At 42.7% G+C, this 24,901-nt stretch overlaps 1 protein-coding gene across 1 annotated transcript in view; it reads right to left on the reverse strand.

The window, feature by feature from the left end:
• sdk1b (sidekick cell adhesion molecule 1b) overlaps positions 1-24,901 on the reverse strand; it is a 332,960-nt gene that overhangs the window by 186,422 nt on the left and 121,637 nt on the right. The window lies entirely within an intron of this gene.

Genomic DNA, 24,901 nt, shown 5'->3' on the forward strand with positions numbered 1-24,901 from the left:
TTCGTCCAACGAGTCCGGTGGTGCAGACTTCTGAAGGGCTGCTCTGACTTGGCCCTATTTGCGGCAGCCGGACTCCCAGCAGACAGTGCAACAGTGCAGCAAGGACGCGGCATCTGGACACGCCATCTGAGACCTGTGCACCGGCCTGGAGCTCTGCCAGCAAACGCACCACGCTGGAGCTCTCTATCCATGTGTTTATTTTACAGCATCTGTGAACGATGTTATTAAAGCTGGGAGCCTCAGTTTTGTTTCCCAGTCCTTAAAAAAATAAGTATTAAACTGTACATGAAACTGTAAAGCGGAATTTTACAGAACATAAACTTTATCTGGGCGAAGCCAGGCATTTATTTGTGTTGGGACTGCCGGGAAACTTTCTAAATCCGGCATAAACACATGGACATTGTGTGCGCTTGTTACTAGTTTAACTTTTAAAGGTTCATTTCCGAGGATGGCTTGCAGACAGCGGCTGAAACATGTAAAGGTAAAAGAATTCAACATCTCTAATCCTTCCACATCCGCGCTGTAATATCGTCAAAGTACTCCAGGTGTTATTACGTTAGTTCCCCTTTTTATCTGCTTAGAAAACCTACATGTTTAATTTTTTGTAACTAGACTTGGATCGTGTAAAGGCTCACGTAACTTAAAGGTACACTGCGCAACATTTTGGACTACACGGTGGCCGCAATAACAAAAACATGCTCCTAATGACCAGCTCAACACAGAAAATGCTATTACTGCTGTGTGTAATAAAATAATGTGTTTGGATGAAAAACTAAATTAAATCTCAAATTCTATTGCCTTTCGTCACATCTCCATGGAAACGAGCTGGAGACGTACCCACTCCCCGGTAAAGTTTACAGTCATATCTTTGGAGAGCTGAGCCTCATTAATGTTTGTATATTTTAAGGTTTTTTTCAATGATTAAAATATCTGTCATAAAATAAATGCTTGTATTGCAATTGTATTTATTGGGTGAAATTCTACGCGGTGTGGCTTTAAAGAGACTAGATGCAAGTTGGCCATTTTATACTCACTACTGCCACCTCAGGTCATATGTGTAACTGCAGCTTCTATGTTAAGCTCGTGCATGACGGCAATTCGGACCCGAAGTAACACCTTTTTGAGTGACAGTGCAGGTTTTAGAGGCAGTTGTGGTGAACAGGTCTGGGATCATTCTACACATTATGGCTGGAACATGTAGGGGGAGGAAAATACTTAATTTTAACATTTTTAAACCCCGTATAGTCCCTTTAAATAGGAAAAACGTGGAACAGCTTGGTAGCTTCTAGCTTCACCCAAGTTTGGGGCTATACCTATGCTGGGAGAGGCTAAACGCACAAAGACCAAACAGGCACACATGAACTCGTATAAGCTAAGGTAAGAACATATCTCAATATGTGAATATGTGTGTCCTATTCCTTTAATACCCGCGCCGCACGGCCTCATGTACTTAATTCAGCATTAAGGCTAGACCTACATTCCTTCTAAAGTGGCACTCAAGAACAAACACCACCCACATTGTAATTCAAAAACTCTGCGGCTGTGGGTGGTTCTCGGGCCATGGGAAACCACCGCGTATAGTGTCATTAATCACAGCTCCTGTTGAGATATTATGCCAGGCAAAATAATCTGATTTGATGAATCGCCCATTTGGTGGGGTAAAAGGTTTACAAATGTCGTGCCACTTTACAATCATCTCTACAATCACAATAAAAAATGACGTTTTCCTCAAACAAGTCAAATTCTCATAGCAGGCTTCTTCACAATGCACTAATGACACAAGCACCTCATGCATTGTGGACGGAAGACTGAAGCACAAACTCACTGCCCCTCACGGAATATTTTGAATTACTATTATTATTTTAACAAAGCCTGGGCTTATCCTGTTGGGAAATGCATAGAACAGGGTGTACAGGCGCTCACAAAGTCAATTAGCAGAAATAGCTTAGCCACATCGTATAACCAGCCAATACCAGTAAGATAAGATAAGACAAAACTTTATCGATCTCACAATTCACAAGCGTGTTGTGTTGAAGTGTGGGGGGATACTTACCAGAACGCAATTAATCCTCTGATCAAATCAAAAGAGCAGTGCAGATCATTCACAAGGTCGGTTTTCTAGAACAACTCCGAATCTGTTTACGCAGTCAAAGTTGCTAAAATGTGATGATCTTGTAAAATATAATACATTAATAGTCTTATACAAAGCATTCAACAAAATATTACCGCCTAACCTACAATGTTTTTTTATAACTCCAGTGCGAGCTCATAACTTGAGAGGCTTTGGATATTTGACATTGCCGAGAGCTCAAAACTCACGTAACGTTTTTTCTGTGTCTGAGCGGAGTGAAACTCTGGAACAAACTGGACTTACAACACAAATTTCTGTTGTCTCATAGTGTTAACAAGTGCTCAATGTTTCCTTACCATCGTTGGTATTGTTCAGTCTCCTTACATTGTTAGTATAATTTTTGTTACAATATAATAATTATTGTCACCTGTGGTAGCGTCACCATGATGTAACATTTGTATAATAATCCTTGAACAAAGTAACAGTGAAGCTGAATGTATTAATCTCTGAATGGGGAACTGTTGTGGGATTAAATAAGTCGTCTTCTTCCCACTCCCTTTCAGGTAGAAATGGATCATCACGTTTACATACTGTATACTGTACTTTCTGTGCCTTTGCCTGAAATAAATGAATTATGAAAAATGAAAATGAAACAATGGAGAAATTCACTTGTTCCATAAGCTCTCAAGAAACACTCAGGGGGTGCAAAATAGACAGGAAATATCCGATCAAGTAATAGTGACTCGAGGTTTCTTAAATAAACCTAGACATACGGAAATAGTCCAGGAACATCAACTGAAAAAAACGACCCACACCAAGCCGACCAACCGATTGAAGTTTGAGCTAATTTCTCCCAAAAGTCTACAGTCAAAACCTTGAAAACAGAGAATAATGTGCAGTGTTACGTGTCAGGAACAGTGTCCCACCAATTGAAAAAGGGTTTAGAAATCACTCCGCTGTAATTTTGGGAGGTAGCTGCGTGTGCCTGTGTTGGCTCTGCCTTGTTAACTTTGCGAGCAAAGCCCCATTGCCCATATCTTAATGATGCTTCCCCCTGTCACCACGCTGCAAACACAGACCCACCGCATTCCTTTAGCTGCTGGAGACTTGTTTATCCTGTTCGTTTTCGAGAGCCAAAAGTTAAAATGTGTGTTTACCGTGAGAGGGACACACGGAGGTTTCCTACTTTCTGCCTCATTAGAGAAAGAAGCCGCGTTGGAGCCCAGTGGCTGCTAGTCATCTCGGTAAACAGCTTACAGGAGGAGAAAAAGTGACAAATTAATGGCAATGGAAGGGACGTTCCAATTTAAACGGTGGAAATTAGCAAAGTGCAAAGTCTCCAGCTATTTTGGCAACATGTAATTTGCGAATGACAAACTATCCTGTATGTATAAGAGTCTTAAATAGAGATTATAGAACATGCAGGTAGATTTACTTAGACAATTAGACAGATAGACATTAGAAATACTCCAGCAACGTCAGCTTTTGTTCTCTGTTTTGCAAATTGCAGCGCTATGAATGGTGGTTTTGATTCGATTGTGAAATTGCATCCGCACTATTTCACCCAAAACTTCCTCACAGCCCCCCCGACCCCCGCTTCCGTAATGCGCCTGCTGTTTGTGTGCGAGGGTGGGACAGGAATGGCGTTTTGCGTGATTGATGGCCCGCGCGATTTTTCATGAGCTGTGCCTCGGTGGAAGAAGCCATACGAGCGGTGGAAAATACATTTAGTTTTATGAAGGATCTCTCCTCGTTCCGCATTACAATATCTCCGGCAATTCATGCAGAACGGCGGCGCATTACTCTCCTTTCCGAGTTTTGAAAGCAAACTTTATTTCAGTAATGTGTCATTAGACAGAGCGCTCGCGGTTTATGTTCGGATGTGATTTTGTACACATATAAAAATCAGTGATATTGGCATTGTGCATCGGGAGCGCTTCAAAAACGAGTTTTCCTTGAAATGTTGGCAACGCAGCCAGGCAATAAATATCAAAGTCAGAGGACAAGCGATGTTATGATAAAAGTTAAAATACACTGGATGCAGAACGAGCCAGCAGGTGGCAGCGTTTAATAAAATAATGATTAAAAAAAGCCATCGTCAACTTAGACCTGCTGTCTGGCCATGAAGTTCCTGAATAAGGTGAATTAACAGGCACTCTTTGGAGTACGCTGCGTTGTATCAGTGGTTTTTCAACTTTGCTGACACATGCATGTAAACGCACCACTCCAGATATCAGCAATCTGCATAGTTTGCCCCACACTCGTCATAACAAACATTCTGATTCAAACGTCGGTGTGGACAGACAAGGGAGAACAGACGTGATGTGCCTTGTGCCTGACGTTATCTCAAAATCGAAGACGTTCATGAGTGCAGTTGCAGTTTATTTTTAGTTTCAACATGCTGTAATATGACGACAGCTGACTTTATTTTGGCAATGTCCTCCCTGCAACAGTTATGGTTAGGGCCAATGTTGGGGGTAAGGAATTACAAAAGTAATGAAGCCTAGTTGTTAATTCAACCTGGGAGACTAATTTCAGCATCACATACCTCGAGCCAATGATCGGTGGTGGTTTGAAAGACCCGTGAAGCTGCAGCAGGTACAAGCCGTGGACGGAAGAGGCGGAGATGGGGTGGAGGCGGGTCGCAGCACAGCTGGGAAGCGAACGAACCATGATTGCTGGGGCTTAAAAGCGGGACCGAGGGCGATAATTGGCTGCTACGGAGGTGCGGCTCTTACGCTGATGGGCTGAGGTGGAGGTGTGGCCCTCACGGCAGTGTCCAGGCTCCAGAGAAGACATCCCTAACTACAAGCTGTTCATCCATACTGACTTTCATACATCGATGTTTACCGCCGGGGTCTGATCGCCAAAACTAATACATGTCAGTAAATCTTCCTAATCGCTGCTTTTGTCTATTTGAGTCTATCCAGGTTGAAATGAATTATAAAAATATATGACGTTTTTTCAGTAACTAAGGAATATGACATTAAACAAAAACACTTAAACAAAATAGGTGAACATATTAGTCATTACAATTGAAGTAACACAGGCAACAAACAAAATAAAAATAAAATGCTGCACCAAATCAAGTTGGACACTGGTGTATAAGATCTGCAGTTTCTTGTTGTCAATGTCGCCAAAACAAAACACGAGAGAATGGGGGAAAGAGAAGGACAATTTCCTCCAAAATCCTACATAAAATTTACCCCGCAAAGCACTTCATGAAAAAGTTCAAAAAAGACATCGACGTGTCCTGCTTCTTTTGTTCTGCACTGCCTGAAACAGTCCCCTATCTCCTATCTCTTTTGGCACTGTCACTACACAAAACCCTTTTGGAAAGATGTATCAAAATTTATATACGACAAGCTCCACATAGACCTAAACTTATTGTATGAGTATATCATCCTTGGATGCTTCAATGGAATACACGACCAAGACAAACAGTTTCTTGTAAATCTTTTACTATTGCTTGCAAAATTTCAAATCCACAGTTTCTGGCAGTAAGCCTATATTCACTTTGTGTCACAGGAATCTGACAATATACTTACATTCTCTTGCCCTGATAGAAAATCTGCTACACTTCTGGCCAAAAATCTCTACACGATATGAAAAAGAAATATCACTAACACTAATTTACTCACAAATATGACTCGATATCGACGATGGAGTGATATTGTTGCAAACCATCTAAATTTACATTGTCGTTTAAAAAGAGTTTGTTCCAAATTGTCGATATTACCTTGCAGACGATGTATTGCCCAGCTCTAGTTGTACAGCCTTGTTAGCCATGTCCTGAGTGAGAATGCTGGTCCCATGCCCCGTGCCCCTCTCTGCCCCGCGCTCCCTTTTCAATCTTCAGGAGCATCCTCTTTCCACTCCGCTCACTCCATCCAACCACTTCGCCAATCTCCAAGTTCCACCTCACCTGCCCCCTGCCCTCTCTCGCTCTCTCCTCGCATCATCCTCCCTGCCTTCCGCCTCCATCTGCCCGCCGACCTGCTGCTTAGAGTGACCATGGTTCCCTGTAGAGCCGCCATTGTGCTCCCGGACAGCTGCGCCCCATACGAGCCTTTAATGAGACATAATGAGATCTTCAAGCCCGAAATATTCAAGGTTGACTTTCTCTGCAACGGCGTAGCATTGAAAGAGGCTGATCTGCCGCAACTTATTTCAAGATTTTAAAAAAGGTGAAACAAAGTCACATTTCAAAATGTATTTAAAAGTAAAATCGTTGAATTTGGGAGTATTTTGAAAACAACACTGGATAATCTGAGTTTTGTCTTGAGGTAGGGGTACTCAAGGCTGGGGACCATTGGTTTAGACTAAGACTGAGAATTCTGCCAATATTTACACAACATGGTCAACAAAACTCAGATGAATCAGAATTTAGCAGAGATGTTGCTTTCAAAATTAAGCTAAAATACTCCCAAAGTCAACGATTTTACTGACTTTCCGTCTCAGGACTATCCCAACACCTGAACGCAATTTCGTTGTACAATCGTACAATGACAAATAAAGCGCTTACTTACACAATTAAAGCAGTACCAAGTAACTTTACAAGCAGTACCAAATTAAGTTTACCTTAATAAATCCTTTCCATAGTCCCTCTGGGGGTAATACAAGCATTAATGGAGTGATTGAAACGTCTTTCATCTCCCTCTGGTGTCTCTGGCCAGAAAACCAAACTTCGCAGTCACCAATACACACTAATGGAATCACGAAGAAGAAGCTAACAGGCTAACGGGCAAAGCTAACTGCGGGCTAGCACCGCTTAAACAGCATTTACAGCCAAGTTTGAGTGAAAAAAATGATCTCCATTGTGTCATTGGATGTACAATATCCCTCTCTCCCTTTGTCTTTTCTGTCAGCGTAGTATTTACTCTCACGGACAATAAATGAGTAAAAAACCGTAACCTGCTACGACACCTGCAGTGGTGCTTATGGCAGACCTAGATGCTAGATATATTTCCTGCTATAAAGACTTGCAATTCTTATTAAAAACACATCCTGGAGTATGACGTTTGAGAGGAGACTGAACTGCTAAACCAATGCATGAACCCTATGTGTTTGTAGAGGCCTAAACTACAGGGTTAGCAAGGTTTAGATCAGGGTTTAGACTGGATATGACTGACAGAGCAGGAACACGTTGCCTCGCTAATTGAAACCTTTTTCACACGTCCTCCGCCCCAGTGGATACGATACGGCGGAGCGGCTGACTAAGTGTTTTTGTTTACGGGCCGACGACGAGCAGGTGCATTCTGTGACACCAATCCTAATATTTTCCAACAGAACAAACTCCGGTTAGAGCGGCGCGCCGCCTGACAAGCTCGCCACAGGCTGTAATGCAGTGCGGACGGGGGGAGGATTCTGCTGACTCCGGCTATTTAACAACTTAAACACATTCAAACCCGTGGGGAGCTATTACCGCGCGCTAAAGGACTATCTATCACGCCGCTCTCGGCTCCCACTATACCTGGGCGGAGGAGTATTAAAAGTGCTCCAGAGTGGAAGACAGTGGAGGGTGTCGGGTTGAGCTCGGGGTGCTGCGAAGAGGAGAAAAATGATCGGGGGGGAGAAAAAATGAAGAGGGGGAAATGGGAAAGGGTTGGTGAAAGAAATGGATCAGAACATTGGATTAAACTAGGCTTTACTGCACTGCCTGACCGCCTTGATTTAACTAACTGTTAGGATCTGGGGTTGGTCAGGGCTCAGTTCAGCGACACTATGACCGACCGGAACCTCCTGAATGACCAGAGTCCAGATCTTAACCCCATTGAGAATCTTTGGGATGTGCTGTGGAAAGAACTTGGTGAAAAAGGAATTAGTCGACCACATAGCAGGGCATTCACATCCACACAGCCTCGATTTTTGAAAATACGCCATCCACACCTAACCACATACATGCATAAATGTTAAGTACATTCATTGTTCAAATCTGTCAAGTTTCCGCACAGCACATTCATTATTCTTTTGGCAGCTGTTTAAACAGGAGTCCCAAATGCACCGTTACAGCTTTACAGACCAGACTAAAAACTGTGAGACAACATATTACTTGACAAAATGCGTTTTGCCGTTTTTTGTAATTGTCCTTCAGATAAACAGTTCAAAGTGTGAGCGTCTTTCTTGACCACACTGATCAGTGATCGCTGACAGTAGACTCAGCGATCTACTGTTGCTGAGTCTACTGTCGAGTTATTTTATCACCTTGCATGTAATTACTCCGACAACGCCAACAGCGAGGACTGTGACATTTGTCTCACCGTTTCCTTCGGGAGGACGACTTCATCTCAAGGTTTTCTCAGCAGAAGTACGTCCCAATCTGACCCGTCTGCGGCGAACATGTCGGATGTGGGGCGATTATTTGGCATAAAACAGCCGACTTTAAAGTGCTCCTTCGCCTGCGCACTTTGACGTAAAGTAGTAGGTTACTTGACCTTTGGAAAAAGTGCCTTAAAGGAATAGGTCACCGTTTTTACATACTGAGCTATGTTCTTACCTTAGCTTTGACGAGTTCTTTAGGACCTGTCTGGTCTTCCCCCGTGCCTTCAATCACGTAAACACAGCGCAGACGGCGTTAGCATTTAGCCTCTCCCTTTCTCCTCTATAGCTCCAAAACAGGTCAAGATAGAAGCTACCAAGCTCTTCCACGTTTTCCCTATTCAAATATGGTTATGTGAAGTGTTACACGACAAAGTATAATTACACAAAATTAAACAATGTGGATTTTCTAAGCGGATAAAAGGGGGAACTATAATGTAAGGCGTAGTAATACCAGGAGTAGTTTGGCATCCGCACAGTAAAGTGAAGATTACTGCGCAGTAAAGTGAAGCCAAAAAATCAGGTTCGAAATCTAGGAGTAATCATGGACTCAGACCTGAACTTAAACAGCCACATCAAAGCAATAACATCAGCAGCTTTTTACCATCTGACAAACATGGCTAAGATCAGAGGAATAGTGTCAAAACCAGACTTAGAGAGACTTATCCATGCATTTGTCTCCAGCAGGTTAGACGACTGTAATGGCTGCTCACTGTTAGAGCTGCAGAACATCTACAACAAGGAAATACGACCATATTAGTCCAGTGCTCCGGTCTCTGCACTGGCTTCCTGTCACTCAGAGAACAGAATTTAAAATAGCTTAGTCCATCTCTGACACGTTAGAGCCATATGAACCATCTCGGGCCCGGAGAACTTCAGGAGAGGCTTCCAGAGCCAGGACTAAACACGCTGAGGCTGAAGTTACAATCTGGAACAGTCTTCATGAGGATGTGAGACAGGCCTCAACTCTAACAATGTTCAAATCCAGGCTGAAAAACGTTCTTTTTACCCGTGCATATGACACTGAAAGTATTGTATCCGCACTTTTGCTTTTTACTGTAATGAATACATTTTTTATGTTGATGTTTCATTGATTTGATCTGTTTTCCTGTAATTTTACACAACTGTGAAGCACTTGCATTACTTTGTGTATGAATTGTGCTCTACAAATAAACTTGCCTTATCTTGCCTTAAACAGTAGATGAGTGCAACCACATACTCGAAGCCATAATGGATTCATGGCTTCGATGGATTTGTTTTTGAGAAATTTGATATCGATTTCCGGCAAAAGCGTTTTTCTTCTTGGCCAACGTATTGCAAGATGGTCTTACCGTAAAGCTCGCCATTTTACAAGAAAAAGGAATATTTCTGATATTTAGCTCCTGTCACACGACATGGATGGACCGATCAAATATGCGGCGGCTGGAGGGTAATGTTGCTCAAAACAAGGAAGCAAATAATGAATAAAACATGCCATTTCTATAACAATATATGGGGTCGGATCAACATTTTGACTGGTAAAAAGGTCCTCAAAATGATGTTTATAGCAAGAAAACAGCTAAGTGATCGAAACGTGTGGATAAGCATGCCCTTTATGTTACACGTAATGATAATTTGCGGTTGTTTATCCCACAAATGGGTGATTATTGATATCTACACCCTGGTATCTGCGTTAGAGCGTGATTAAACTCCGCCGCTTCCTTCTCTCTGGCACATTCTCTGTAAGAAAAAAAAGGAGTTGACAGGGGGCATGTGTGTCCCTCTGTCCCGCAGACATCTGTCACTGCCTGTCTGCGGACGAGCGCTGTGATCGCCCCTGACAACAGCAGCGCCGAGTCTGAAGAAACCGCGGGATTTACGTCTCCTTGACTGTCCTGCTGTCCACATGTCATGGTGGATGTGTCACCCCCGGAGCCTGGAATGTCCCTCGCCAGCACCGGTACGCCGACTCCTTATTGTAACCGATCTACTGCGGCGAACACTTCATCATACGCTCGGGGGGGGGGGAGCAGAAGAAGCCATCTCCCAATCCCATGTTTTACATTACTCTCCCTGCAATGAAGACATGTTTTTTTCAGCTAGTTATTTTTAGTGAGGGTAAAAGATGAAAAACACCACATGGGTAATTATCATGCTCAAACGTAAGTAAGTGAGTGCTCTCCATCACAGCTGTTGGATTCGATTGCGTCAGAATTCTGTCACCACTCTAAAGGCTCGATGAAAGCACCGCAAACATTACAAAGGACTTTTTCTCTGCAATTGTGTAGCTGTAGAGCCTCCTCCGTCAGTTGTTATTAAGCAAAACTAGCTTTTAAGCACCTTTTGTTCTATAATGTTATTCCATTAACAAAATCGCACCAGGAGCTGTGTTTCCACCCACTCGCGCATCTTTGAGAAATCTTTGAAGGCTCCGCATTTTTTGTGCCCCTCTGAAGCACTTTGTGGTTTTATCTGTAAAAGGCGCTATGTAAATAAAGTTTTTTTCTTCTGTATCGTGGTACGCAATATGTTTGTCTAGCCATTGTCTTTATTCAGAACGGATCACAAATTGCACTGTAATTACTGCAATAAAAGTCTTAAATTGCACCCTGGGCTTATTCAGAATAGTAAAAACCTACATTTTATAAGTTAAGTTATACTCTGTAGTGAAATCTCTGTAGAGAAATTAGTTCTCTGCAATTGACCCATCCTCAGTGTCACATGGGGCGACCTGTAGGAGCAGTGAGCCACCAGCATGGGCCAACGCTCGGGGACTCATCACCATGATGTGGAGCCAGGCTGGTGGTCAGAAACACCAACAACAAACATTAACCTATTGCACATGTTTTTATAACCTACCACTAATCTACGCCCCGTCCAGGTGGGAATCGAACCCGGGACCTTCGAGCTGTGAGGCACGAGCGCTAACCGTTGTGCCACGTGTCCATACATGTCTATATATAATTGGAATATCTCATGTACAGAGGTGGGAGATGTATCGTTTAGACCAGTGGTTCTCAACCTGCGGGTCGGGACCCCCAGGGGGGTCGCGAGACAAATTTGGGGGGTCGCCAGATCATTTAGATAAAATAGCCATATTTTCATGAGCATATAATCTGATATTTTGTTGTAGCATGTGTGTGCTATTTTACCAGAGTGACATTATTTGTTTGTAGTTTGATGAATTTCATTTTAGCCTTTTTTTTTTTAACCCCTTAACTCCCACCTGAACCGCACATTTTCTCCAGTTTGGCTTTACCCCAATCCAAAAGCTTCTGGAAAAAAGCAACAAAACTGAGTCGAAAACAATGATGGAAATGTGACAAAAAAGTGACGAAAAATTGATGAAAAAGTGGCAAAAAATGTCACAAAAATGTCACAAGAAATTGACAAAAAATGGTCAAAAAAATGACAAAAAAATTGACAAAATGTGATAAAAATTTGACCCAAAAAATGACCAAACAAAATGACAAAAATGTGATAAAAATGTGACGAAAAAATGACAAAAAATTTACAAAAAGTTCCTCTTGGTTCAGGCGGGAGTTAAGAGGTTAAGAATTATGTAATCTACTATTTCTATTTCTCACGGTGTGACCCGAGCGGGGGTCACGAATCCCTTTTACTGTTAAAATGGGGGTCGTGCCTCCAAAAGGTTGAGAACCACTGGTTTAGACGATAATATCCAAATTGTTGTCTGGACGATATGCAAAATTAGGATATCAGATATTTCATAATTTGGACAATCCAACCCCCAAACCTAGTGGGTTGCCGTAGCGCGATGCGAGCCATCCGCCCCCCTCCCCTGCATAACACAGTCAGCGATTACAGAGAGGAAGAATCTAATGATATGAATGAAGTTTGTCACTGGAGTCGCTCATATTTGCGAGGAAAGAGCTCAAGAAACACTTTAGAACTTTCGTAACTTTCAGCCTGGCGTTGACTAACAACACAGTGAAAGAAACCACGATACAGACGCAGTAAAGGCAAATACTATCCTTCTCCCCTGTTTTCTTCAGATCTCACGTAAGTCTCAGGACAAACTCCTCTCTCTCCCTCCTTTCCTCCCGTGTATCTGTGCACCTTTTCGTCACAATTTAGTCATTTTTTGTTGTTTTAATGTTGCTTTTCTGGCACGCTTTCATCGCTTTCATTTATTTTTGTCACTCTTTTGTGGCTTTTTTGTCACATTTTTGTTGCGTTTTCGTTGCTATAAAGCCAAACTGTAAAAAAAAGTACTCGGTTCAGGTGGGGGTCAATAGATTAAACAGCAGTGGTTTTCCAGGCTCGGTCAGCTGGTCATGAACAGACGTCTAAGAGCAGTCGGGCGCTTGCTGCAAAGCTGCACATTACGGATCATCCAGAATTGATAAAGAGCCCGAATATACCTGACTGAAAGAGGAATACCCCTCGTAAATCACACAAGACCATCTTCTGGACTGCTCCCGTTATTTCCAGCGTCCGGACGCCGCCTCCGTCCAGACCTCTCTCGGTAAGATTGGGTCTTAAACGTTGACAGCGCCGTGTTTGATGAGGTGAGCTGACTGAAGCCGGCGGAGAGAGCTCTCATCTGCATAAAGACAAAGCGGCTGCAGTGTGAGACGGACGCTGAAAGCCGCGGCCATTCATTCGCGCTCAACCCAGACAGACACACTGCCGAGCTCGGATAGTGCTTTTTAAAATAAAAGGGTCGGGTGAGTGCTGTGCTTTTGGTTCAACCCGAAAACAAAGGAGAAAACATCACTTAAGATCGATGTAAGGAAGGGAGTCTTGAAATCTGAAGCAATGAGCGGTGTAAGAAAAGAAAGTGAGGAGTGAGAGGCTGGATCCGGTTTTTGAAGCGCGCTGGGAATGACACTGTGTACAAGCTTTCATTTTTGGGCCAATGGCATGCCAGCAAATCAATAGTTCCCTGATGAACGCACTTTGAGCACAAAACGGGACAAAATTTAGGACACTTCAGCGATTACTCCCAACAGCGTGAATGAAGTGAGCCAGCCAGCCAGGCTACACCCCTTTTTCCAATCTTTTCCGTTATCTCCATGAGTCTGAGGAGATAACGGCAATTTGACAAGAAATAGGGTGCAGAAAATTGCCATGTTCTGTCAAAACAACACTAAAACATCTTAACCCCCGACCTGACCCAGACACATTTTTTCCAGTTTGGCCTTGTCCAAACCCTTAAAAGCTTCTTTACAAAAAGCGACGACATGAAAGACGATGAAAAAGGGGAAAAAAAGCACAGAAAAAGTTATGAAAAAGTTCCAAAAATGTGGCGAAAAAGTGTCAAAAATACGACTTGTGTTCGATGCAGTTTGTATAGCTCCAATCACAGATCACACATTTGTTTCGCGGAAACATATTTCTCTCACCGGTAGTCAATCACGAGAAAAAAAAGGTTAATATTGATCAAAATAATGACTACAAAACTAAACTTTTGCACATTTTTAAGCTACCATGCGTCATTGTTTAGCCAGTTGTTTAGCAAGATATGTGTGCAGTACAGGCCGAAAGTTTGGACACTTTTTATGTCTTGGCTTTTCTTTATTTTCAACATTATTAACACACTGTGATTCTCATTGAAGGTGCTAAACTATGAATGAACGTATTGGATTATGAAGGAAACAAAAACAGGTGAAATATATATTTTATATTCGAAATTCTTCAAAATTGCCGCACTTTATTCTTGCCATTTTCTCCATGAGCTTCGTAAGGTCGTCTTCTGAGATAGTTTTCAACGTGTTTGAGAAGTCCAAATCGGTTCTGTGACGACATTGTGAAGCAAACTGAGGAAATGTTAAAACCGGTAGCCCTTCCAATCATCCAATCACAGACCCAGCTACAAGCCGCACCTCCACGTCAGCCAATCACAGCAGTGCTCGTCCCTACTCCAGCCACTCATCGCTCGTGATCCCCTACTTAAGCCTCCCGGTCAATCGCTCATCGTTTCCCAGCCGTGCTCTGACCCTCCTCCCCCCCTTCTCCGCACCGGCCTCTCCTCGGCTCCGACTGGTCTCCTCTTCCACCACCACCAGTGTCCAGGCTCCGGGAAAGATTCTGGCTATCGTTCATCAACGCCATGCAACTCATTAGTTCATTAAAAAAAAATGTTTAACAGATCATCCTGTCCCTCTGAAAACACATTTTTAAAGACTTTTCTCCCTGTTATAGATAATAAAATGAAAAATGGCGCACTGACTTTGGTTTCTATTACATGCTACATGTGCCGTTGTGAAATGGTTTACTGTGGTATTCCACTATTCCATATCTCCATTGATTTCACAAATGGCGCAACCCTACCTCCCGGCATGTTTTATTTGAAAGACAACAACATCTGATGAATTAACATAATACAAGCTATTCAAAAAAAAGAGCGAATGCCTCACTATGGTCTTGTCTGTCTACATCCGGCGGTGCGCGGGCGTTAGTAATCCTTATTCGATTGGATATGTCACGCGAATCTCCGTTTCCACATCTCATCTCTTAATGACTCAACTGAGGGCGGAGATTTCCCACTCGGGCAAAGCGCCTATGGGCAAAAAATGTTTATGATCACACGGCGCACGGCACATGGTACAACAAAAGGCCGTAATATAAATAAGGCTTACGCGTGTATAATTACATGCAAGCATAATGGTACATGTGTGAAACAACATAAAACCTCCACAAACTACCATGTTAGCGCAGGCATGTTGAGCCCTCGGCGGCAGAGGATAATGGGGGAAGAATTTCAATGAGGACATAAAGCAGCGGGAATCTGACGACGCGGGGAAAAAAGATCGGCTGTAAAAGTTGAGTCTCGTGTGAAAAAAACAAATCTCAAACTTGTGCAAACTATTGTTTTAAAATGGTTTTGGTGCTAGAGTTTTATCCTTTAGAGCGGGTATTGCCCTTCTTTTGGGAACAATCACAAGCACATATATCCAGTAGCCTCCTGATGTTCACGTGGTCTCACAATAAGCCACACCCACCACCCGTCCTCGTGCTCCCCTCTGCTGTGCAGCTGTTTCAATAAAGATTTAGACAGGAACAGAGGCAGACTCGTGTTGCTGTCTCGAAGCTTTGGCGAGTGTTTTTACTCCACAATGAATGTATGGCCAAGGTCAAAGTGGAGATTTTTGGCTAGTTTCCTCCCTTAACATCTTAATCCAGCCTGATTTATTCAGCTTCGAACCCAAAAATAAGAAAACAGGGCAAAATTTGACTCACTTATGATTCAAAACTCTTTACTATCCATTATTTAGATTCCGTTGCTGAAACTATTGACCGTTTTTATACCTAAAATCCCCTATTTTCATATGAAAACATAAAATGACGAAACTTACAAACCTTTTTTGTTCCCGTCATTTTTATATCAGTAATGTAATGTTCAGTTTCAAATTGATATGCAGACTTTCACAGCTTCTCACGGGCAGTCAAAGAATGGCTTTTAGATACAGACTGTATATATATAATGGACAGCTTCTGCTCACTCCTCCCTGTTAACTATAATGACCACGGTCTAGGGGGAATTCATGGCAGGTTTACAGACTCCCCCTCCCCAGCTCAGACGAAGCATGTTGCTAAAAAGGGCATAAGGGCGCGACCTTCACTGTAGACTCGGCCCTTGTGTGACATGTAGCTCGCGCTGCTCCAATGCTAACAGTCCGAGATTCTTCTTACGAAAACCAGCCTGGTCTCTTTAATTGTGACTAACCCAGCGTTATCTCAGGAGGAATATCTTGCCTAGTCTGGTGTTTAAAAAATAGAAACCAGGCCTTGTTTTTAACGTGTCTAAAGTCCAATGCTTTTCAATGGGAGACTAGCGGCGATATGTAGGTACTACAGCAATGGCGGCCTCTAGTGTCGTGGACATAAAGCAGAGCAGCCAGCGGGCATTGCTTTTAGACCACCAGTCCTGCCCACACTAAAAGTACCAGACGGGTATTTGATGATACCCTCGCGGGTACCATTTGAAGGCTGTACACTGTATTGTGTTTTATGTGTTACAAGGATTTTGAAAAAAAAAAGGGAAAAAACTGTTGCAGTCAATATATTTTCTGCACTTTATAACATTGCACACTAATTGGCCATTTGGACTTTGTATTTGTATATTGCACTTTTTTCTAAACTTCCTTTTTATATTGTATTAACTGTCTTTTGTAATTTGCCTTTTGTTATGTCATTTTAATTGTGTAGGACTACAGATGGTAATTAGCAGAGTGCTAAATCTGGTGCAGCCATCTTTTTAATGTAACTAAACTAACCCCCCCTATTCACCTGCAGTGTCTTGCCTTAAATACTGTGACACTCTTAAAGGGATATTTCATGATTTTTGACATAGGGCCTCATTTCCTATTTATCCAGACTGATTTCTGGAGATATTTTTTTTGTAATTCATGCAGTTTTTATGTTTGAAGAGTTACGTGGCCACTGAGTGCAGACGACGACTTGAATACCCTCATTGAAGATTATATTTGAGCAGCATCAGCTTCATGGCTGTATAAGCTACGCAGCGGCTTCAGCGGGATCTGCTAGAGAATAGTCCCTCAAAATGCGATCATTCATGTGATGCAAGGTCAGTTTTATTCCCAAAAAATATTCTATCGACACAGACATTTATATAGCTAGTCTGGCGTTATAAGTGATTTGCCTCAGGTGCACTGTGGAGCGGGTCAGACTGTTTTTAATGCAGGCTAGCTGATACCATAGAGATGCACTAGCCTAGCACAAGCCTAGAGCCACTAGACCAGGGGTCGGCAACCTTTAACACCGAAAGAGCCATTTGATCCGGTTTCCACGGAAAAGAAAACACTGGGAGCCGCAAATACTTTTTTGACATCTAATGCTGGGTTTACACATAACGACGACAAGTCACGAATGCCACGAATCCATATTCGTGGCCGAGGATCACGAATGTGGGTGATACGGGGTAGACGTTTCACGCGCCGCCGCGAACTGTTGCGACCTGTTACTGCGTGTTACGATTAATGGCACGAATTATTACGCACGGTCACGAATATGCGTCCCGCACTGCTGCGCGCTGCTGCGTGCTGTTGCGTGCTGTTGCGCGCTGTTGCGTTCTGCTGCGAGTTATTGGGAATTGTCGCGTTCTGTCAAAAATCTGTCAAGAATTGGGCGAATGTGGCCAAGATCGCCTGCCGCGCACACCGGGTTGGAGGCGGAGCAGGGACGTCTCGCTCCGCCGTGCGCCCCTGACTCGTTGGGCTCTCGCCAAATCGGGTTAAACAAAAAGCAAATACACCAGCTCCGGCCTGTCAATATACTGGAGAATAGCAATAGTTTTTCAGTCTATGGGACAGTCACACCAGTTCAACCCCGCTCCTGTCAACGTGTAACACGGGCAAACGCATCAACAAACGCACGCGCTTCATGTCAGATAAGTCCGTGCAACAGCCGCACAGTTTGGGCTGACTTTACTTCACAGAAAAGCATAAAAACACTACACTCACTGTGCACTCGATCTTCTGAGGATCCGTAGAACTTGCTGCTCTTAAACCTCTTTATCCAATGATTCTCACTCGTCTGGTCAGTCATCAGCTCCAGTTGAAAAAACTTATAATCCACAAAAACAGGCCTGTCTTCACCTGCCCCGCGCCCATCGCCGCTTGTTTTACGTGTCTAAGGTTGTAAATAAGCCTTAACTTATCCGTGGTGTAGCTGCTGGAACCACGCGCTGTTGTTTTGGTGGAGGCAGCGTGGGAGATGCATTCAGGGGCCGCGGGAAAGGCGCTTCTTACTGTCCCTTTTTTCCCCACAAACGCGGGGAAAATCGGGACAAACATATAACAGTGGGGTTCTCCAGCGGGGTCCAAAAGGGGTGACAGGGACTGGCTCCCAAACATCAGGAGGAACGACCGCAGGAGGAGGAAAAGCCGGCGTTTTGGCGGGTATACCGGCTTTCACGAGTATGACGTTTATTTTGAGCGACGAAAAACAATAAAATATATTTATTCTAACATGTCAAGAACACAATAATCTTCCAATTTAGAACTAAAATATTAAAGAAGTAACACAAATAAAACACACTTCAATTAAATAATTAGGTTTTTTTTTTTTGTAATTTATTTTCCCAAGCCACTCAGAGCCGCAGTGTAAGGATGAAAGAGCCGCATGCGGCTCCGGAGCCGCGGGTTGCCGACCCCTGCACTAGACTCTTCAAATAATAAGAACTGCATGAATTACAAAAAAAAATATCTCCAGAAATCAGCAACACTCTGGATAACTAGGAAATGAGGCCCTATGTCAAAAATCCTGAAATATCCCTTTAAATAGTAGCTGAAAGACTATTTTTCTCTGTGTGGTACGTCTGAATGGTGCCTCACAGTCCCCCCCTTCTGGCTGATCTGGTTCTAATATTGCTGTCTCTTCATTTAGTTCCAAAGGGAAGTTTTTTTGTGCTAAATTTCATAATCCTGTTACAAAGTTGTTTAATAACACAAAAAACACAAAATAACAGGGTAATCTGCTCCGATGCTTTCAATACTAGTCAGGAAAAGAAATATTTTTTTCTTCAGCCTGGCGAGCCACACCGCGCTCATCTCCACTGCTGACCGCTCGCCCCGCTCTGACGCGAGGTGACACAGCCCCATTGCCCTGGTGTTTGGCGGGGTCACAGCGCGACCCGCCCCGTGTCTTGCCCCTCGGGTTAACCCCGCGCTAATGGAGCCATGTCACCTGCGTTTGTCGGGTGCAAACCGTTTGACCCCAGCGTTCAATCTCTTCCTCCACTCACCATCAGATCACAGCTGGTTCTGCGAGGCTTTCGCTCGGCTCAGAGGGAGGCGGGAGACGAATCTAGAGAGGATCGGGCTGCGCAATATCCCGTCGAGTGACCGCAATGATAGGTGAGGCAATATACATGTGGCAAAAACAATGGGGCCTGTTAACCAAAGCGTTATGATTTCCTCACTTAAAGCGACACACTGCAGGTAAATAGGGGATAAAAGTAAATGTAGAGATATCAATTTGAACTTCTGCTGAACATTACTGAGGGAAAAATGTATTCAATGTTTTCTGTCATTTTCTGTTTTCATATGAAATAAGGCATTTAGTGCACAAAAATGGCTAAAATTGCAGATATTTCTTACACAGATTAAAATGAATGGTTGTATTTGGTGATTTACAGGTGCTCGTCATATCATTAGAATATCATGAAAACAGTTATTTCTGTAATCCAACTTAAACTGTGAAACTAATATATGATATAGACTCATGACTATATCATTTGTGTCAATATGATAAAGTGTCAAGCCTATATTTATTATAATTTGGATGATTATGGCTTGCAGTCCATTTTCAAAATATTCTAATTTCATGAGATTTTTTAATTTAGGGTATAGCCTATACATATCTCACTTACTTGCTTGTAATGAGTCTATCATATATTAGTTTTACAGTTTAAGTTGAATAAGTTGAAGAAAATACACTTTACTCGATGCATGTCATTCAATTGAATTAGAATTGAATTATGATTAAATTAATTTAATTAGAATCTAATATTCTAAATTAATGACGAGCACCTGTATTAGTAGCAAAGATTTTTTTTTTTTTTTTTTTTTTTCCTCTGTCTTATCTTTTTATTTCACATAAGTTGCAAACAAGACAGTCTATGTGTTTTTTCCTCTCATGTCCCACCCACTTCCCCCCAGATTTTTGAATTTTAACAACATCTTTGCTCTCGATTTACCGATTGATCTACGTTCCCACTCTCACCTATGGTCATGAGATTTGAGATTTGACCAAAAGGACAAGATCGCAGATACAAGCGGCCAAAATGAGTTTCCTTCGCAGGGTGGCTGGGCGCACCCTTCGAGATCAGGTGAGGAGCTCAGTTACCTGGGAGGAGCTCGGAGTAGAGTCGCCTCCCGCGGGAGGTGTTCCAGGCATGTCCTAGTGGGACAAGGCCTCGTGGAAGGTCCAGGACACGCTGGGGGGACTATGTCTCCGAGCTGGCCTGGTGTCGCCTCGGGGTCCCCCCAGAACAGCTGGAGGAGGTGTGTGTGGATCGGGAAGTCTGGGCATCTTGGCTGAGACTGCTGCCCCTGCGACCCGGCCCCGGATAAAGCGGAAGAAAATTGATGGATGGATAAAACAACATCTTTGGTCTATTTGCGTGACTGAGGGCACGCTCAAAGACCAGTCAGGTACGCATCAACTCGTCTAAGCTCAGGTAAGAACATATCTCAGTATGGAAAAACGGTGGCCTGTTCCTTTAACCTCTTAACCAACCACATTTTCTCCAGTTCGGCTTTACCCAAATCTGACAGCTTCTCGACTGGAGAGCAACAGTGTAATGTCTCATTTGAAAGCTATAGGGCCTCAAAACTGATCCTAACATGACAGGTTTTTGTCATGTTTTTTTGTCGTGTTTTTGTTGCTCACTCTTTTCTCACTTTTTTGTCGTGTTATTGTTGCTTTTTCTGGCACGCTTTTGTCACTCTTTTGTTGCTTGTTTAGTCTATCTTTTGTGTATTTTTTTTTTTTTTTTTTTTTTCCTATTGTTGCAGCAGATTACACGTTTTTTGACGTCAGTTTATTTTTGCTTTTTTTGGTCACATTTTTGTTACGCTTTCATCCTTGCTATTTTCACGCTTCTTTCAAGACGCTTTAAGATTTCCATAAAGCTAAACTGTAGAAAATGTGCTGCAGGTGGGGGTTAAGAGGTTAAGTAGAGAAGCAACAAATCTCCACTTCCACCACCATGTCCCGCCATAAGCTACATTTTCACCTTCATTTGATCATGATTTAGTACTTTTTTCAGGTATTTTGTTCAGTTCAGAACAAAGTCAAGCATTCTAGACATGTTTTAGGTCAAATATGGCAATAATATCTTTGCCTCACCGTGTAAAACAGTTCACATCGCAGGTTTTTGCCGTACTTGCCGCACTACTGTCTAGCCGGGCGTGACAACCCCTTTCTATCTTTTTCAAAAACAGGTCTCTTTTGCCTTCCTCACAGTGAATCATCGCTCACGGAAGTCGGCGGACGAACCCGCCACGAGCACTTTTATGGAGTCTGTCATTCAAATGTCGTGTTATATCCATCAATCCATCTTCTTCCATCGCCGGGCCGGGGGGGGGGGGCTGCGGTTTAAGATGGTCTTTCATCTTGAGGAGCTTCTGAACAGCCCTTTGTCTTTGTCGAGGACCTGTTTGACATGAGATCCTACCTAATGTTAGTAAAAGTACACATTTGAGGTACTTTTGCATTATACGTTTTTGTTGAGAACATTTAAGCCTACTGTATTTTAGAGCCTTCATCTGTACATCTACTACATTTTTTTTTAACTGAAGCTGGCTTGCACCGATCCGACACTGTGGAGTAGATACCTGGAAAAATACGATATCGGGTATCGGCTACAAATAACTGATACTGAACCGATACTGTCATTTTGAAGCTAAGAACCTGGAGAAATCAATCGCTGAGTTTGTTAACCTCCCCAAACATGTTTTGATCGCGGAGCAAAAGGTCGCGGCTAGCAACAGTATGCTAATGAGACGCTAACGTTATCAGAATGGTTCTCCACAGCAGATATGACATACATACATAACACTGAAGGCTGTGGCCAGAAGTAACGTTCTCACCACTGATGCAGTAGTTTTTTTTTTTTTTTTTACTGGAGGCCGCCATCATCTTCCTGATGAACTCGGACCACTCTAATAATCTCCGACTTTACATGTTACAATTACCAGTTCAAGCGGCGTTCCCGAGGCATTTTTTACAATCGCTGAATCAATCGTACATTTACCAGTTACCTGGAACAAAGCATAAGAACGTCACTACAATGTTGGATCAAGGGCTTTAAAATGGGGAGAACCGTTTTGTGTGTAAACAGCAATCAGGAAGTACAGATCAAAGCCCTGAAACTGTGGTGTAATCGGTTTGTTAAAAGCCAAGAGATTATTATTATTTATCCCAACTTCCAATACTTATCGAAATCAGTGATTACTTTTTATAATGAAATTAATAAATAAATCACAAATGCTCTTGAGTCGTCGTCTGACTAAAACGTGACGGAAATGACTCAAATGTGACAAAAAATAAAAGCATTTTCATCCAAAAGACTCAAGACCAGATCAGGGATCGCCAACCAGTAGCTCGCCAGGCCTTTCTATGTAGCTCGGCAAAGACTTTCTACATAACTCTACGCATGATAACTCAACTTTTAGATGCATAGTCTGTTTGTTCTGAACATGCACTAAATTCAAAATCATTTTCTTTGAAATAGTATCTTGGCTACTAATTCTCCAGGGTGTAGTCCACCTAAGTCGCATTTTACACAAGTGTTTTTGAAACATAAGTAGCTCTCCGATGTTCTGGCTGTGTATAAGTAGCTCGCCAGGTAAAAAAGGTTGGAGACCCCTGGACCAGATCTCGTGCTTGGCGCTCAGGGTGTGCAGACTTCTGGAGAAATGAGATTGTCTGAGTGGCGGAGCGATGTGCAATGTGTTTTGGGCCTTCGCCACCTGGGAGAGGGCGTCTCAAGAGGAGGTGACTGCTCTGATAGAGCACCGCTGACATTCATTTCCTCGTTTACATCGCGCTGCCTTGTGTTCTTCCTTAAGCAGTATAGGCTCTCACAAGTCAAACTAAAAACTTTATTAACCCATCAGGAGAAAAAGAGCTACAGCCGTCCGCTGTGACACATATCGGCCCTCACTTGTTCGTTAACGCGAAACAAAACAAATGCACATGTTCACCCCCCACTCCCCGATAGGATTGGGCCCAAAGACTTACACTAAAAGGGCCAAAATCAACACTGCAGGGATGAGCTTGTTTCACAACTTTTAGGGTGAGTTTTCAGGGTCACAGTCACAGTAATGCAAACAAAAACTATCCGGGGAGCTCACAACCGACCAAAATGTTTGGTCTTTTTCCACAAACCACTGCATATTCATTATTCATTCCACTATAGGAGGAGAGAACAGATTTAATTTCACTACTAAAACAAAAGAAAATCTTTCAGTAAACGTGTTCCTTCTAAGAAACCATAGCACTTTTCCCATTACAAATTTCAGCGCAAATGATATCACTGTCCCAAGATGGCGACCACTCTATCGCCATATCCGCTCCATAATTCTATTCCACCTCCGTGACACGATCCGGCCCATCCGTCTTATTGGTGTCAACCGGGGTCAGATATGGTCGGTGATCTTCATGACCTCTCCCATCCATTACCGAGGTGGTGATTGATTTGTACGTGAGCGTTTGTGTGTGTGTGTTACGAAACCTATATGTGTGCGCCTTTGCCGATGTCAGGTGCACGGGAGTGTGGCGTTCTCCTGTTCTCAGAAATGACCTGTCAACGGCAACGGATTGAAGAGAAGGCAGGAAAAAGATACAAGTAGGAAATGTAATGTTTATGTCAATGCGTCGGAAAGTGGAATAGGAAATATAGTGCGGATGAAAACGTGGAAATGTTGTACAAATCCAGAGGTACGGTATTTTTGCGACATTACTCAGGAAGCAGCAAGAAAAATGGAACGGTTTTACATGCCATTCGAAAGTCCAAATACTATATTTTCAATGCCACAAATGGAAGAAACACAAACACTCTATCAAACAGAGGAATAAGGGGAAATTCCATTATCCAATAGCGAATTGGCTTATTGCACAATGTGGCTATGCTAGGTTCTCTAAGCACTTCCTGTCCGTATCAATTTCCTATGGATATTAGCTCAAATCAACCTATTTGGTTTTATATGGTGGACACTGAGTTACTGTAGATGATCACTTACTGCATATTCAAAACTTGATGCAGGATGCAAACACTTCGATGGATAGTTTCTCTTGAAGCTAATGGCTAACGGGCAATTCAAAAGTGTATATTTACATCCAATTGTTAACATGAAGTAAGTGATCATCTATCAGGAACTCAAAGTCCACCACAGAATCTTTAGAAAATATGATTATTCAAACCGGTCTAAGCAAATCTTTAAAGAAATTAACATTAACTTCAGGTTAGCGGAACTAGCATAGCCACAACAGGCAACGGGCAAACTTCTCAGCCAAAAAAGATAGAGTACAATATGTTCCGGGCAATAATTGTGTGTTTTCAACAAATTAAGGCAACGTAACAGTCATGCAACGTCATTATGTTCCAAGAAATGTAGATTTAAGGCAAGTTTGAATCCAGTTGACATTTTACAAGTTTCAGTCATCGTGTCTGTTTCGCACACCCACACTCCGATATACGGCATACAAATATGCCAATCTTTCGCAAGTTTTCCAGTAGTAATGGTATTCTGTCATTCTGAACGACTTGGATAATGACAAATACAAAAAGCAACATGTACACAGGACGCACATGGTTCAGTTTTTACAACTATGTATAACAACGCCTAATTTTCTCATTCCCCAGTCTCTTTGGGTTAAATGCATGTACAATCTAAAGAGAAGGTTGATGTTCCTGTAAAATATATTGTTTAAAGAAGAAGGAAGATCACAACTTTTGTAAAAAGGGCTCGCGAAAGTCACAAAGCACACCCACAGAGGGACTGATAGAAATACTGCCAATGTATACGCATGTCTTCC

The sequence above is a fragment of the Gobius niger genome, assembly GCF_951799975.1.
Source record: "Gobius niger genome assembly, chromosome: 3".
Classification (NCBI taxonomy): Eukaryota; Metazoa; Chordata; class Actinopteri; order Gobiiformes; family Gobiidae; genus Gobius; species Gobius niger.